This window comes from Onychostoma macrolepis, chromosome 01 (genome assembly GCF_012432095.1).
Source record: "Onychostoma macrolepis isolate SWU-2019 chromosome 01, ASM1243209v1, whole genome shotgun sequence".
In the NCBI taxonomy this organism is placed as follows: domain Eukaryota; kingdom Metazoa; phylum Chordata; class Actinopteri; order Cypriniformes; family Cyprinidae; genus Onychostoma; species Onychostoma macrolepis.
The window spans coordinates 26247270-26264439 of NC_081155.1; the positions used below are offsets into that span (position 1 = coordinate 26247270).

Below are 17170 nucleotides of genomic sequence, written 5' to 3' on the forward strand. Positions count from 1 at the left end.
CAGGTTGTCATGTTGATTGATTTCCACTTTCGTAACCCAGTATATGATATTTATTTCTCTCTCCTTATCTCACATCATCGCGGACCCTTGAATCTTTCTTTTAAATGAGAGTTGTGATGTGACACCTTCCGACCTGCATTTGACACTGCAATCCCAAAAGGACAACATCTGTCAGTCTAGCATATTTAAGAAAAACAAAAACCTTTTTTTCTTCATTATCTTTATGCATTTTCTGTCAGACACCTCCAGTGTTCATCTCTGTGTAAAGTAAGTCATTATTTCAAGGTTGCCTTCTGAGAGGGTGTGATGTGGTTGTTATGGCAACCTCAGCTCTGTCTCAAAGACTGGCATAGTTGCTATAGCAACCTTCTCTAGATCTCCTACTATCAGTTTTCACCCCCATCATTACCATGGTAAACCCTGCTGTATCTTCTACTGTGTTTCTTGCTCATTACTGTTCAGTATTGCTCATTACTGACTAATGTATCAACATTAATCAAAGCACTCCTAGGTTACTTATAAGTATTATACTTGTTACTCAAAATGCACTGCATCAAGCACACAGATAAACAAAACACAACTTTGAGATCAATATTAATGTTTCAATGCAATGTAATCATATTTTAGATGAGAAATTGGAAACGCTGTAATCACACGAATGTTGGGTGTGTTAGTAATGACCTCATTAGATTGGAGATTTGAGGGTGTAAGGCGGTGGTCGCCCTCTCGTGGACACTAACGTAGCTGCGCTCAGCCACAACTCGAGTAAAACACTCGAGTCAGCATGTGTGTAAGCATGTATTAGGCTTTTCATGCTGAGTCAGGGTTGGGTGAATGAAACAAAACATGAACTTTGGTGAACAACTACTAGATGAGTCACAAACTATGCATAGAGACATGTTAATGACAGCCAGATTCACTTTCACTATCAGTAGAAAAAAACCTATGGTGGCCCAGTAGTGCACAACACAACAAAATCTCCACAACAAAACAGAAACAAGCTGCAACACAACGAAATTAGCACAATATGACGGAAACAAGCTGCAACACAATAAAATTTGCGCAACACAACGGAAACAAGCCGCAACACAACTAAATAAACAACAGAAACAAGCTGCAACACAACGAAATTAGCAAAACATGACGGAAACAAGCTGCAACACAATAAAATTTGCGCAACACAACGGAAACAAGCCGCAACAACTAAATAAACAACAGAAACAAGCTGCAACACAACGAAATTAGCAAAACATGACGGAAACAAGCTGCAACACAATAAAATTTGCGCAACACAACGGAAACAAGCTGCAACACAACTAAATAAACAACAGAAACAAGCTGCAACACAACGAAATTAGCACACCACAAAATTAATCCTGTGTGTTTTGTTGTGGCAATTTCATTGTGTTGTGCACTATAGGCTGAAAATAATGCAATAAACAATAATTTAACAACATTAGATGTAACATACAACCCTAATGTACACAACTGATAACAAAAAACTAAGAAAGTTATTTCAACAACAACAACAAAAAAATCATCAAATTTGAAAAAGTAATGCATTTTACGGTTTGCATTATACGGTTATTCACTGTAAATAATACATTCTTTTTCCACTTCCAAAAAGGGTATACTACTGTAAAATTACATGTAATGTCCAATACAGTTTTTCACCGTATAGTCGGGGAACTTACCGTTAACCATTTAACAGGTTTTTACGGTAGCATTTTTACAGTCTTTAAATTCACAGTAATTTTTTTACATACATGGAAAATATTTTGATCAGAAATTAGAATCACATATTCCAGGAATACGTGCACTAATCTATAGCAAAGTCAAAATAAACAGCACTTTGCAAATGTTTGGGACCAGTAGGCTGTAACTTTTTAAATGTTTTTGAAAGAAGTCTCTTCTGCTCACCAAGGCTTATTTATTTGTTCAAAAATACAGTAAAAACAGTAATATTGTGAAATATTATTACAATTTAAAATAAATTAAGTAAATGTATTCTGTGAGGCAAAGCTACCATCACTCCAGTCTTCAGTGTCACGTGATCCTTCAGAAATGCCGATTTAATATGCCGGTTTGCTGCTTTAGATACATTCCTTATTATCAATGTCGAAAACAGTGCTGCTTCATATTTCTGTGGAAACTGAGATTTCTTTCTTGATTCTTTGATGAATAGAAAGTTCAAAAGAACATTCTGAATATATTTAAAAATATTTTGTAACATTCTAAATTTATTTCCTGTTACTTTTGATCAATTTAATGCATCCTTGATAAAAAAAAAGTATTAATTTCTATAAAAAATAATCATTTAAGCTGTAATGCATTTCTAACAGCTAATTAAATATTATGGGTAGTTACAGCACTTAGACATTGAGTAAAAAGACCATGTGTTTGGTTCTCCAGATGTTCTTGAGATTAGCTTAACTGCATAAATATTGTACCAACCTCATGTACTATCACTGTGAGAGTCTCTTCAGAATCTGTGTTTGGGTTAGGAGAGTCCTGGTGCCTTTGTTTTCTTACAATACAGCCCTCTAACGGATCACTGGTCGGCTAGAGACAACAAACTGAATGTTTTAACCATTACTATTATAAGATGGTTTCAGACCCCCCTGGGTGAGCTGTATCTTCCAGTCTTTGCATATGCAAGTCCAGTGACAATATACAAATCAGAGGTGGTTCAGTTCAACAAGGTGCTTAATTCAGTAGACCGAGTCTTGCAAATATATCATTCTAACCCCGTGCTCTGTCTCACTGCTTTCTGAACAGCAGGATGCTAATGACGCCTTCAGTCACTCTACTGCAAACGGCCATGGTTCTGCATAATCAGTCAAGTACAAAGAGGATAAATAAAAAGAGCGAGGGGGAATGAGAGGGGAGAGTATTGGACAAAAGGAGATTTTGCAAAATTATGGAACAGCTGAAAATGGAAAAAAAAATAAAATAAATCGGTGGAGATAGAGAGCAGAGGGAAATTAGAGAGGTGTGTTATCTTGGCACCCTGTTGCTTAACAGCTGCTGGTTTAGACTAAGCTCTGCTAAACTCTCTCTCACACACAAAATGGTGAAGTACAAAATGTAGACAAATTCATCCTTCATATTTCATCTGCCACTACACACAATCTAAAAATCTGTGCTTTATTCTATGAAATGAATGCCTTTTATATTTTGTGATATTTTCAAAGAGACTTCTATTAAACAAAGTATATCTGTATGTGCTAATTAACTGAACTGTGCCATTTAAAGCTTTATAATATATGAATAAACAAGTGTCTGTTGGCATGTTGTGAATGTGACAGGGTGGAACAATGCAAAATGGCTACTGCTCTACTTATCGTCAAGGTTATGGCCTGCTGTCAGCAGTGAACAAAAAAAAAAAGCAGTAACCAAGCATCACTGACACTGTTTTACATGAAAATAAATGTTTTTTTATGCAACCAAGTTAGGGTTTTAATTCCACAAGCATGCATTAAATTGATCAAAAGTGACAGTACAGTGACATAATGTCTATTTCAAATAAATTAAACTTGGTCTTTTAAACTTACTGGCTTTGCATCACAGGTATAAATGACATTTTAACATACAGTCGCAAAGAAAAAATATTTTAAATGGTAATAATATTTTATCATTAATAATAATAAATTAATAAATGCAGCCTTGATGAAACTCTTTGAATGGTAGTGCATTTAATACACACACAAACCATCAAATAAAATAATACATGTTCTAAAGGAATATGCGCATAATTCCTAATTATGAAAATATATTTCAAGCATTCAAATCAGTGGATTGTCATGCTTATAGCATTTCATAAAGTCATGAAATAGTAGATGTTCATAGGGTGACTCGAGTAAGAATGAGTGAAAATGATAGAAAGAGAAAAAGAAAGGAGGAAGAACAGAGGGAAAGACAGGAAATGTCCAGGATGTACAGAATTCTTCATTTCCCCCGCGAGCTGTTCTGTCAAGGCTCTCCCACCACCCTCCAGCAGCTGTTCTCTGGCTGACACACACACACTCACACACACACACACTCCTTCTATGAGGCTAAATATGACATCATGGCTGGCCAAGGAGGGGGACAGGAAAAGGAAGAGGGGTGAATGGGCTACCACCCTTTTCCATGTGCACAGTCTCACTCTTTCAAACACACTCAGGCGGTGTCAAAGCAGAACAACGAGAAACACTACAGCTGCCACTCTTACCTCCCTGACCTCTTGCTCAAACACACACAAATGTGCTTGTGAGCTTGGCCACAAATAAACACACACACACACACAAGTGGCATGTGTGCTAATGTTATTATTCATCCCTACCCAAACACATGACATATGGCAAAACACACACAACCCAGGGATCTGAGTGCTACTCAAATCTAATAAATCACTTTCCAGCAGATGCCAACTTCTGAATTAACTTAACACTTCAGCATAGAAAGGAGAAATGTTTGTGTGTGTCCTCTCCAGTAGTCTTGAGCACACATTGATATTACAACAGCAAAGCAGACTAATGTCAGGACAAACAGATTTCACATGACCTCCTCCCTGCAGTAATAGTGGTACACGGCACTCACATCTGTCAAGTATGTGACTGGGTCATATTTATTCCAAATATACAAAATAAACAACTAAACAACAACAAAAAAGCATTTTTTTCCATTAAGAAAATTAAGCTTAGAATGCGAAGCCATGCATTCTTTGAAGGGTGATGACATGAACAGTTAGATGCTATACTAAGCCTGTCATAATCATTAAAATATGCCTGTCATAATTTGATAATTTATTTTGTTCAAGTCAGTTACAATATAAGCGTAATATGACTTTGTGAGCAGTAGAGACTTTTTTCAAAAACATTTTAAAAAAATTTAAATTACAAACTTTTGACCTGGACTGTATGTATGTATGTATATATTTGAATGTATAAATATATTCTTCATTCTGTTATCTCCAGAGTAAAGCCAAATGTAAAATATAAGTACTGAAATTTTAGAAAATTTACAAAACTAAAAAAAGTGTTTGTAAGTTATTCAGTGTCTAGACTGGTATTATATGTTGTACTAAAATCCTAAAAATACTAAAAACATATCTGCATTGAGATTTAAAACTTTCTATTGAACTTTTAATAAAATAATCCTGGTTAAGATGTTGTCAGATATGACCACATACATTTATGATCCACAGTTATGTTTTGACTTTGAATCAGTTAAATAGCAGAAAGAAGACTAAGACTGCACTGACACTCTAAATCCATTCCTTTTCCTTGTTTCTCAACTCTGTACATCCGTTTTTCCCAGATAAAAACACATTCTGCAGAAACAAAGGCAGCTTTTTACTGACTCGCTTCATTTTCATAACCAGCAGTAACGGCTGTTTTAATACAACACTCCTGTAAATGCTTTACGAACACAGTCATTTGTGACCAAAAAACCTACCTATGACCTTTGACCTTGTCATATTGAGACATTTAAAGAATATGTTACTGTACTGCCATACAAATGTCTGATTGTGATCTGCATGGGGAGCAATGAATGGATGTTTCACTAAAAGAGGTTAAAATTTAGGTGGGTAGAGCAGTGGGTGTTTTTAGCTCCGCTTTCCACACATCTATTCTTCAGACTCAGCTCTTGTGATGTGTTACACGAGGTGAAGAATAGGCTCTGTGAGGACGTGAGGGGGAAGCACGTGAATTTGGGGCATGAAAAACCATTCATGACAAGTGTTGAAACTGCTCATCCCTACTAGCTCTTATTATTAGGGATGTAACAATTTACTCAACTCACAATGCGATACAATTCACGATACTGATTTCATGATGCATTATTACTTAGAAAAAATGCTGCACAATTTTTTTGTGAAATTGAAATATGTCAAATAACAAAACTCATTTTTTAGTCTGAGTTACACTGTATAATTTCAAAATTTGAAGCAAAAACAGGATATCTGCACGAAACAAAAACAGCAGACAGGCTGAATGAAAACACAAATTCACTCTCTGACTGCAGGTGGCACATATGGAACAGCGGCAACAGCATTAAAGACAGAAAAAATATATATACATGTATGTATGTATGCAAAATCCAGAAAATCACATTGTAGGATTTTTAAAGAATTTATTTGCAAATTATGGTGGAAAATAAGTATTTGGTCAATAACAAAATTTCATCTCAATACTTTGTTATATACCCTTTGTTGGCAATGACAGAGGTCAAACGTTTTCTGTAATATTTTCACAAGGTTTTCACACACTGTTGCTGGTATTTTGGCCCATTCCTCCATGCAGATCTCCTCTAGAACAGTAATGTTTTGGGGCTGTTGCTGGGCAACACGGAATTTCAACTTTTCGATGTGGTTGAGATCTGGAGACTGGCTAGGCCACTAGCCTACTCACAGTAGGTATGGTGTTCTTTGGATGCAACTCCTCCAAACACGACAAGTTGAGTTTTTACCAAAACGTAAAAACTCAACTTGCAATCCTCTTCTGGATCATCCAAATGCTCTCTAGCAAACTTCAGACGGGCCCGGACATGTACTGGCTTAACTCTTCGGAGTCTTGGACTATTTTGGCCGTTTTTGAGTACTTTTTTATTTTTTTATTTTGCGACATAAACAAATTTATACCATACCAATGTTTGGTATCCTTTTTTTCAGCACAACATCACCTATATGAACAGACAATTCGTTTTTCACTTTGATGTACTGTATCAAGATACTGGACCCACAATCACACAAAAAATACAAAATCCGAATAGAAAAATTATAGTTTTTTTACTACAAAAAACACAAACATGCTCAATGAAGCATTTTAAAAGGTTTAAAATGTAAACACAAGTTGTAAGTGTCAACATATACAGGTACAATTCAGATATAATCAAGCTATATACAAAAAAAATATGATTTAAAAAAAACACGGGTGTAGCCATAAGCTTTTTTTTTTCTTTTTAGCTTTGCCACTTTTTAAAACAGTTCATGCACAAAATTATACAGAGAGCTATATTTAAGGCCTTGCATTCCCAGAATATTAGGGTTCCCAAATAGTGCAAATACAACATAAAAAAGGTAAAATTGAGATAAAATCTAACTATATACAGCAAAAAACAGGTGTGGCAATAAGCGTTTTTTCTTTTCTTTTTTGCTTATAAACTCTACAAAACACTTCATGTACAATTACACAGACAGCTACATTACAGGGCTTTGACTCCTTGAATAAGAGGGGTTCCTAAAAAGTGCAAATATACCATACAAAAGGTCAAATGAACACAAAGTCAAACTATACATACAACTATTTACAACAAATATCAACAAAAAGTGTGTTGTTGTTTTTGTTTTTTTGTGCCACTCCTCAAAACAGTTTCTGTCAACAATGTTCATTTTTCTTCCACAAAAAACTACCTAAACTACTCCTAAACTATTCTCAAAATCTACTCAAACTCTTCCAAAAACTAGCAATAATATCTCTCTCTCTAATATGTGTGTGTCTCTCCGTCTACTCCATCAATCTCCCGCCAGCGCCTTTCAATTTCACTTCTTTGCTTAGTTGGCTCCTCCTCCACTCCCTGAAATGTGCAGTCTGAAGAGCAGAGTCAGCAGATTCACACATTTTTCTCCGTTTTGTTTTATGACAAAAACCAACGAAGTTATTAGAATAAATGCAACGCCTGTCGCATCCGATCTTGCGTTCTTTTACGAACGCGTCAATATTTTCAATATTTTTTTATATAAAGTTTAAATGATCATATCTCCGTTTTACTTGGTCTATCAACACAAAACAAAAAGTAGTATAGAGTTTCAAGCCAGCACTTTCGATAGAAGTGGACAGCAGCGCTCAACGTGACTTTGTTTTTATGCTTCAACGTCTTAAACTGGTCATGTGTCTTGATCACGCCGGCGTGATCGGCGACTCGGAAGAGTTAAGCAGGGGGGCACGTCTGGCACTGCAGAATTTGAGTCCTTTGTTACTTTGGTCCCAGCTCTCTGCAGGTCATTCACTAGGTCCCCCCGTGTGGTTCTGGGATTTTTGCTCACAGTTCTTGTGATCATTTTGACCCCACGGGGTGAGATCTTGCGTGGAGCCCCAGATCGAGGGAGATTATCAGTGGTCTTGTATGTCTTCCATTTTCTAATAATTGCTCCCACAGTTGATTTCTTCACACCAAGCTGCTTACCTATTGCAGATTCAGTCTTCCCAGCCTGGTGCAGGTCTACAATTTTGTTTCTGGTGTCCTTTGACAGCTCTTTGGTCTTGGCCATGGTGGAGTTTGGAGTTGGACTGTTTGAGGTTGTGGACAGGTGTCTTTTATACTGATAACAAGTTCAAACAGATGCCATTAATACAGGTAACGAGTGGAGGACAGAGGAGCCTCTTAAAGAAGAAGTTGCAGGTCTGTGAGAGCCAGAAATCTTGCTTGTTTGTAGGTGACCAAATACTTGTTTTACCGAGGAATTTACCAATTAATTTTTTTAAAATCCTACAATGTGATTTTCTGGATTTTTTTTTCTCATTGTGTCTCTCATAGTTGAGGTATACCTATGATGAAAATGACAGGCCTCTCTCATCTTTTTAAGTGGGAGAACTTGCACAATTGGTGGCTGACTAAAAACTTTTTTGCCCCACTGTATATTATATATATATATATATATATATAAAAATTATGGTTGAGGCCTGGTGAGTAATTATAAACTAGAAAGTAGAATTAATAATTATTAACTTGCAGAGTGACAAATGAAGCATCTGGAGCTGCAGACACTTTCAAAGCCATCATCACTCAGTGTGATTCACAGCTGAACGCAGCTCACGCCCTAGACAGAAATAGCATCATATTGCGTGTGCTGAGCAATTGTGAAGCTCTGAAAATATCGTCAATTAAAACATTAGATTATTGTATGTGTGTCATAGCAGACGGTCTCTGAGGGAAAATGGCATATGACAACATTCCTGTATAGTGCAGTGGGACAGAGATTAGCTCTAAGGAAGAGAAAGAGAAAAAAAATGAAGCATCTTAAGAGCAGAGTGAAATAGAGGACAGAGAGGAGAATGCAACCTGAGGGACTCCTCTATTTAGCACAGTCACACACAAGTACAGTTAAAAACCAGTATGCAAGACATTCATAAAACATATTAAGAATGTTTACTCACACTAGCTGATTCACCACTTTTTTGACTGCTCACCGTTTTCCTCTACCTCACTCACACAAACACTGCTATGTGTAATCTATCATCAAGTCCTGAGCTGATGTATTTGCTGAATCAAGAGAATGACCCAGTAATTGCAGTGAATTCTAAAATAAGCCCAAAAAACACTCTGTGAGGGCATGACTTCACACACATCTTATATATATTATATATTTGATCCAGTATATTTGAAAGAATCACATGCAGGAACTGATGCGAGTTAGTAACTGTTGACAATGTACAGTATATGGATTTACTGATGCCCATCTCCTCCATTTTCATCTTTATATCTCACTAAAAATGATCAACAGATTTAATTTAGGCATTTATTCACATTCAAAAATTCAGTAATGCATAACAAATATGGTAAACAGAAGCTCAGACATGATGACAATAAAAGCCTATAATAAATCTGTTTGTCCATATAGACTACTTTTACAATGTCTTCTGGTCTTTTTATTCAAAGCTTGAAAATGTTGATTATATAAAATATTAAATACAGCTCCACTTGTGTTTTGAAGATGAACAAAAGACAAACTTTCATTTTTGGGTGAACTATCCCAAGCTAAAGTGATACAAACAATATGTTTTTTTTTAGTATGAGTCTATTTTATTAAAATCGTTTTAAAAATATTCGAGTAAGAACCGTACTGGGTTTGCATTTTATTTTAACAACTCTCTCTGTTATTGGCAATCTAAAATAAATAAAGAAATAAAACATGTACATACACACATACATACAGTGAGGAAAATAAGTATTTGAACACCCTGCTATTTTGCAAGTTCTCCCACTTAGAAATCATGGAGGGGTCTGAAATTGTCATCGTAGGTGCATGTCCACTGTGAGAGACATAATCTACAAAAAAAAATCCAGAAATCACAATGTATGATTTTTTAACTATTTATTTGTATGATACAGCTGCAAATAAGTATTTGAACACCTGAGAAAATCAATGTTAATATTTGGTACAGTAGCCTTTGTTTGCAATTACAGAGGTCAAACGTTTCCTGTAGTTTTTCACCAGGTTTGCACACACTGCAGGAGGGATTTTGGCCCACTCCTCCACACAGATCTTCTCTAGATCAGTCAGGTTTCTGGCCTGTCGCTGAGAAACACGGAGTTTGAGCTCCTCCAAAGATTCTCTATTGGGTTTAGGTCTGAGACTGGCTAGGCCACGCCAGAACCTTGATATGCTTCTTACAGAGCCACTCCTTGGTTATCCTGGCTGTGTGCTTCGGTCATTGTCATGTTGGAAGACCCAGCCTCGACCCATCTTCAATGCTCTAACTGAGGGAAGGAGGTTGTTCCCCAAAATCTCGCAATACATGGCCCCGGTCATCTTCTCCTTAATACAGTGCAGTCGCCCTGTCCCATGTGCAGAAAAACACCCCAAAGCATGATGCTACCACCCCATGCTTCACAGTAGGGATGGTGTTCTTGGGATGGTACTCATCATTCTTCTTCCTCCAAACACGTTTAGTGGAATTATGACCAAAAGTTCTATTTTGGTCTCATCTGACCACATGACTTTCTCCCATGACTCCTCTGGATCATCCAAATGGTCATTGGCAAACTTAAGTCGGGCCTGGACATGTGCTGGTTTAAGCAGGGGAACCTTCCGTGCCATGCATGATTTCAAACCATGACGCCTTAGTGTATTACCAACAGTAACCTTGGAAACGGTGGTCCCAGCTCTTTTCAGGTCATTGACCAGCTCCTCCCGTGTAGTTCTGGGCTGATTTCTCACCTTTCTTAGGATCATTGAGACCCCACGAGGTGAGATCTTGCATGGAGCCCCAGTCCGAGGAGATTGACAGTCATGTTTAGCTTCTTCCATTTTCTAATGATTGCTCCAACAGTGGACCTTTTTCACCAAGCTGCTTGGCAATTTCCCGTAGCCCTTTCCAGCCTTGTGGAGGTGTACAATTTTGTCTCTAGTGTCTTTGGACAGCTCTTTGGCCATGTTAGTAGTTGGATTCTTACTGATTGTATGGGGTGGACAGGTGTCTTTATGCAGCTAACGACCTCAAACAGGTGCATCTAATTTAGGATAATAAATGGAGTGGAGGTGGACATTTTAAAGGCAGACTAACAGGTCTTTGAGGGTCAGAATTCTAGCTGATAGACAGGTGTTCAAATACTTATTTGCAGCTGTATAATACAAATAAATAGTTAAAAAAATCATACATTGTGATTTCTGGATTTTTTTAGATTATGTCTCTCACAGTGGACATGCACCTACGATGACAATTTCAGACCCCTCCATGATTTCTAAGTGGGAGAACTTGCAAAATAGCAGGGTGTTCAAATACTTATTATCCTCTCTGTATATACACACACACACACACACACACACACATACATGTATATATTCAAATTATATACACATATATTTGATCAAATGCATCAACGCAATAACTTTACACCACACTGGTTCCTTCACATTATATGTCTGTTACACTGCAGTCTATCTTTCTTATCTTTTCTCTGAAATCCAGAGAGCTGGACAGTCTATTAATTTCACATTTTCACTTATTGCAGAATTGTCTCCTTCACATTGCTCATTTTATCTCCACAGCTTCCCATTACGTCTCTGTATTAAAGATGTTATCAAACCATTTTCTGCAAAGACTGAAAACAGAGGGACAACTGGAGAGAGTTTTTCTAAATATATCTGTAGTGCAGGCACAGAGTCACTTTGTATTGAAATGAAAGTGAACACTGAGTCACTTGAACAACTGATCAAAACAGCCCTGAGCCAAATGTCGGCTACCACGAACCGCCAACTCAGAGAATACGCTCACTGTTATTCTGAGGATGGTTCCTCATACAGCGATAACTATGAATCCTGGAGGAAGGTGTGAACATATTTCAGCATCCAGGAACAAGTCAAACCCCTCTGAAGTACATCTGACAGCTGTCAGTCATTGTGGCATTTAAGTTTGTGTATATGCATCAAGCATACACAGGTATAAACGAGTTTTAGTCACAAATTCTTTCAGGCCCTATGAAAAAGAGTGCATCACCTAATTTCCTTTTCTTCAGAAAAACAGATCTTGTTTGAATCATAGGAAATAGACAGATAAGGTACATATAGAGGGAAAAGCAGTAGGAGAGAGAGAGGAAAAAAATTGTGAGAAACACTTGACATGCCGTCTTAAGACATTTCATTAGGGTGTGGATTGATTCTCACTCAGCACTTCACGTCATATCCTTTGGCTATCCAAATGGCACAAAAAGCACACAACCGCACACGCACAGCCGGTGGCCCAGTGAAAGAGCTCCTTTCATAGAGGAGCCACACAAGTCCAAAGTTCGCCAGGGAAAAGGTGTGTCGTTTTCCGTAGTCTGACCTTCACTCTGTCTGACACAGCGAGCCAAAATATCTTAAACACCAACTTCACTGACACATAATCATATAAGCTTGTGCCAATACTGTAGAATCTACAGACATCCCAGCTGACTAAAAAAGGTTGACACAACATCCCCTCAATATCCACCATCTTTGTGTAGAGTTCTTTACTCCACCCAAAAATGATATTTTCTCATAATTTACTCATCCTCATGCTGCTCCAGTATGTGACTGACTTACTTCTGTAGAAGACAAAGATTATTAGAAAAAGCATGTTGTGAAACTCGCATTAGTAATGGTTCTCCCACTCATCGTGCAAGCTTCACAATGCACTTATATCACGTCGCATCCAGCATGAACTCATTAACCTGCATTTAACAGTTATAATGTTTGTGCTCCACTGATGAAAGAAAGTCATATACTTCTGGCATGAGAGAGAATTTAAATTGTTTGTTGGAGTATCTCTTTAACCATTAAAAGGACATTGAAGTATGACATTTGGAGGACTTCCAGCAAACATCCAGGAACCTTTAGGGGACATTTGTTACCAGATATGTTAATTTAGGGTTGAAACAAGGATATTTGCAAACCTTTAACCAAAATTAACCAAATGGTGACCTAAGTTGGCATTAGGAGAAAAATATTAACAACTATATTTTAATGGTGGGATGTTTTGTCATATTTGGACCTCAACAGCTGTGGTCACTATGAACTGTTTTATGGAAAAAATCTATATCATTTTTAGTTCCACTGAAGAAAGAACTCATGGGTTTGGAATAATATAGGGGTGCAACAAGCAAAAGTGTGTGAGGGTTACTGAGATAAAGTGAGTAGTGAGCTGGTCATATGATCTTAATATGTCAGCTCCTGTGAGGCAACCCGCTCATTTGAAACAATTTTCCTCATCTTACATCAGAGCTTTTGATGCAAGTCTTAAAACAGAGAGTCTGCATGATGAATGCTCTCTGTGCTGAGTTCAGAAACATCAACAATTTTGATGGGTCTTTAAAAACAGACTTGGTATGTGATTTTTTTTCTTCAGTGGAAGAGTAAAAGTAGATTAAAGTGGTTCCATGAGCTGTATCCTCCAGATGTTCTACTCTGCTATTCTTCATCTGTATATATCTGCCACATCCTGGCTCAAACAAAAACCAAAGGCACATGTTTATGGATAGTGCTGACTGTCAGGTATCCCACTCTCTTTGCTCTATATGTGTGTGTGTGTGTGTGTGTGTGTGTGTAAGTGTCTGAAATACGTGTGTGTAGCTTCAGGGCAAGATGAGCAAGCAATCCCCTTTACTGCGGTCCCAGGTGGCTTGAAATGTCAAGTCAAAAGTCTGAACACCCAAACATACTGCACCATGCCAAAAAAAAAAAAAAACTCACCTGCAACATACTGCAGTGTCTGAAACTGATACCCAAGAGGAAATATTAAGAATGAAGAAATGAGTACTTATTCTATGAAGACAGAAGAAAGCTCTGGAATGCCAGATATCCCATGTGATTGCCCTAGAATGAGCTATTTATGAGTTCAGTCAGGAACTGCAGCTCTTTAAGCATCACCAGAGACTCTAGCCACTGTTCTCACTGCTTCCATTAGACAGACAGTACTGCAGCATCAGGTCTCGCACTAGCTCGCTGCAGGACAGCTTTTTCCTGCAGGCCATCAGACTGTTGAACTCCTACATCATGTAACATTAGAAATGAAACCCCTCCCAACCCTTCTGCACTTGAACAATTATGGTGGGGATCTATGACCCGTCATATCCCACAACATAATTACTGCTTGTTTACTGCATCCCATCACACACATTATGCCCACTAGTCTGTGCCTACTGTCACTCATGGGCGGCACTAAGGGTAGGCTTTTGGGGCTTTGATCTGCAATAAAGAACATTCTTTTAATGGATGCATGCCGAGCCTTCCACTATGCAGACAACTCTGACCTAAATGTCAGCAAATCCTCTAGTTCTGGGCCCGTATTCACAGAACATTTTATCTTAGCACTGTATTCACAGAACATTTTATCTTAGCACTGAGAGTTCTCATGTGAAGCTGCTGAGACAAACTTTTACTAAGGAATAGAGAGAAGTCTTAAGCTAAGAGTAAGGGCGGGGTTGTTGCTATGGATGATGTCAGCATGCTTACTAACTATGCACACAGTGATTGGCTGATAGTCTCTGTCAGAGATTTATTCATAGAAATATTGTGTAGCGCAATATCATGTTGCCATAATCAAATAAAGGTTTAAAAATAAAAATGTTAATTGCCACATTCAAATAAAGATTTTAAAATGCAGGATAAGTGTCACTAATTAAACAAGTATATGTTCAGCTTATTGTCAGCCTCTTACATGTATGCTTCTCATAATAAGTGAATATGTATATAAACAGCCTTTTAATTAACAGAGTAGAATAATCATGGCTGATAGTAAGACATGCAAGTGCAAAAGAAAACCAAACTGGACACAAGAACAGCTGTTACTTCTTGCCCAACTGGTTAATGAAAACAAAGATATAAGCAAAGGAAAATTTGGAAACCAAAGGTGATACCTTTTTAAAAGCTCATTATTGTCAAATGTTTCTAAAATGTCCTACATTCTGAGGCAGATTGCTGGCAACAGCCACTTTAGGATAGTTGTGACTTGGTCTTAGTGACTTAGGACTCCTCTTCACTACTCCTAACGTTTCACAGATTTAGGAGCTAGTTTTAGTGCTAAAACGCTTTGTGAAATACTCTTAGAGCAAAAATTTAGGAGTCCTAAATTTAGGTCTGACACGCCCATTATTTTTAAGATTTTCTCCTAAATCGCCAAGTTATGAGCTACTTTGAGTCTTAAGATATTTTGTGAATACGGGCCCTGTACTCCATCCAGATATAACAAGCAAGTACTTCATAGGCATAACTGTGATAAAGCAGAACATACAGCTGCAAACCAGCAACTGATTTTACCTCAGACTCACTAACTATAGACAAAAAAGCCCAATGAATCAATGCAGCTATCACTTTTATACAATGTAGTTACAAGACTACAGAAAAACCTGAAGTGACAAACTACTTTTTTTTTTTTTTTTGGAAATTCTTTCTTAAGTTTGAAGATGAAAGTTAATGGGACAGTTTTATGTTCAGTATTGTTTCTCATAAAAAATTATACATTGCTCTAAGTATTCCAATACTCAAAGGGATAGTTCACTCAAAAATGAAAATTGTCATTAACTACTCACCCTCATGTCATTCCAAACGCGAAAGACCTTTGCTCATCTTCGGAAAACACATTTGGATATTTGCTGAAATCCTAAAGCTTTCTGACCCTGAATAGATGTTCAAGGCCCAGAAAAGTAGTAAGGACATTGTTAAAATAGTCCATGTGACATCAGTGGTTCAACTGTAATTTTACGAAGCTACGAGAATACTTTGTGCGCAAAGAAAACAACAATAATGGCTTTATTCAACGATTAATATATTCTTCTAAGATATTCTTCTGTGTCAGTCTCTGCCGCCATTCACGAGAGTACCACAGCGCATGCGTGTACTTGTAAACAAGGCGCAGCACTTATCTGGGTTACACGTCAGAAAGCTCTCGGATTTCAGCAAAATATCTCATTTGATATATTCATTTGAAGATGAATGAAGGTCTTATTGTTTTGGAATGACATGAGGTTGAGTAATTAATGACAGAATTTTCATTTTTCTTTTCGAAATACTGGCAAATGTTTTTTTGTTCAGGGATTAAAACAATTTTGAAATAGCTGCGCAACAGCATACATATTGTTGTCTTTGTATCTGTGTATATACTGTGTATATTTAGAATATATTTTATGTGCACATTTGTACATAATTTATTCCGTTTCTGTATGTTAAGGAAGCATGACAAGAAAGTGAATTTGTGTCTATGGCACTCCAGATATCCATCTCCTCTATTCCACACCTTGCATGCAACCATCTCCCATACTGCTTCCACAGACAACGGTGAGCATTTGATTATTTGACATAGTTCCTCTTTTGCACTTCATGTACAGTTGGACTGTGTGGCACTGGCCAGCTGCTAACTTTGTGAGGGCCTGTTGCGTGTCAGGCTGTACACACAGACATGACAAAAGTCTCAAACCCTTCTTGTCTCCAGCAGCTGGGAATGCCATGTCCATCCCCCCGAAAAACAAACATGTTGCTGAGACCTGGGAGGCACACTGTCACACTCAACATCGCATCAAGACCTTTGACTTCAAGCTGGCAGCTGGTTTGGTTACAGTGTTGAAAAGAAAGGTGCCCATGCACTGTAAGTATGGAAGCTATATGTTACGTTTGTGACCAAGAGTAATCCCAAACATGTCAACCCAGTTTATCTAAACACCAAAGGTGAGACAGCAAGTGAGAACCAGTCACCTGAGAGCCTCATGTCACTGAGTCTTAACATCTGAGTATGACTGGACATACTTTAGGTTATTTTTAAAACTATTTTTAGTCTGAACTCTAAACTAGTTGTAGGCTGTGGACAGGGAATATGAAAAACATAGCCTATCATCAGCAGATCGTTGAGGATTCCACACACTACTGTAGCTTGCAAAAATATTTACTGCAAAATTCGAGTATTTAGCAAAACATTGCAGTAAACATCATTTTTTTGCAAGCTATGATATCTAT

The 17170-nt window shown here is 37.5% G+C and overlaps 1 protein-coding gene across 6 annotated transcripts in view; it reads right to left on the reverse strand.

Moving 5' to 3' along the window:
* Positions 1–17170, reverse strand: part of raph1b (Ras association (RalGDS/AF-6) and pleckstrin homology domains 1b) — a 65213-nt gene that overhangs the window by 27590 nt on the left and 20453 nt on the right. The window lies entirely within an intron of this gene.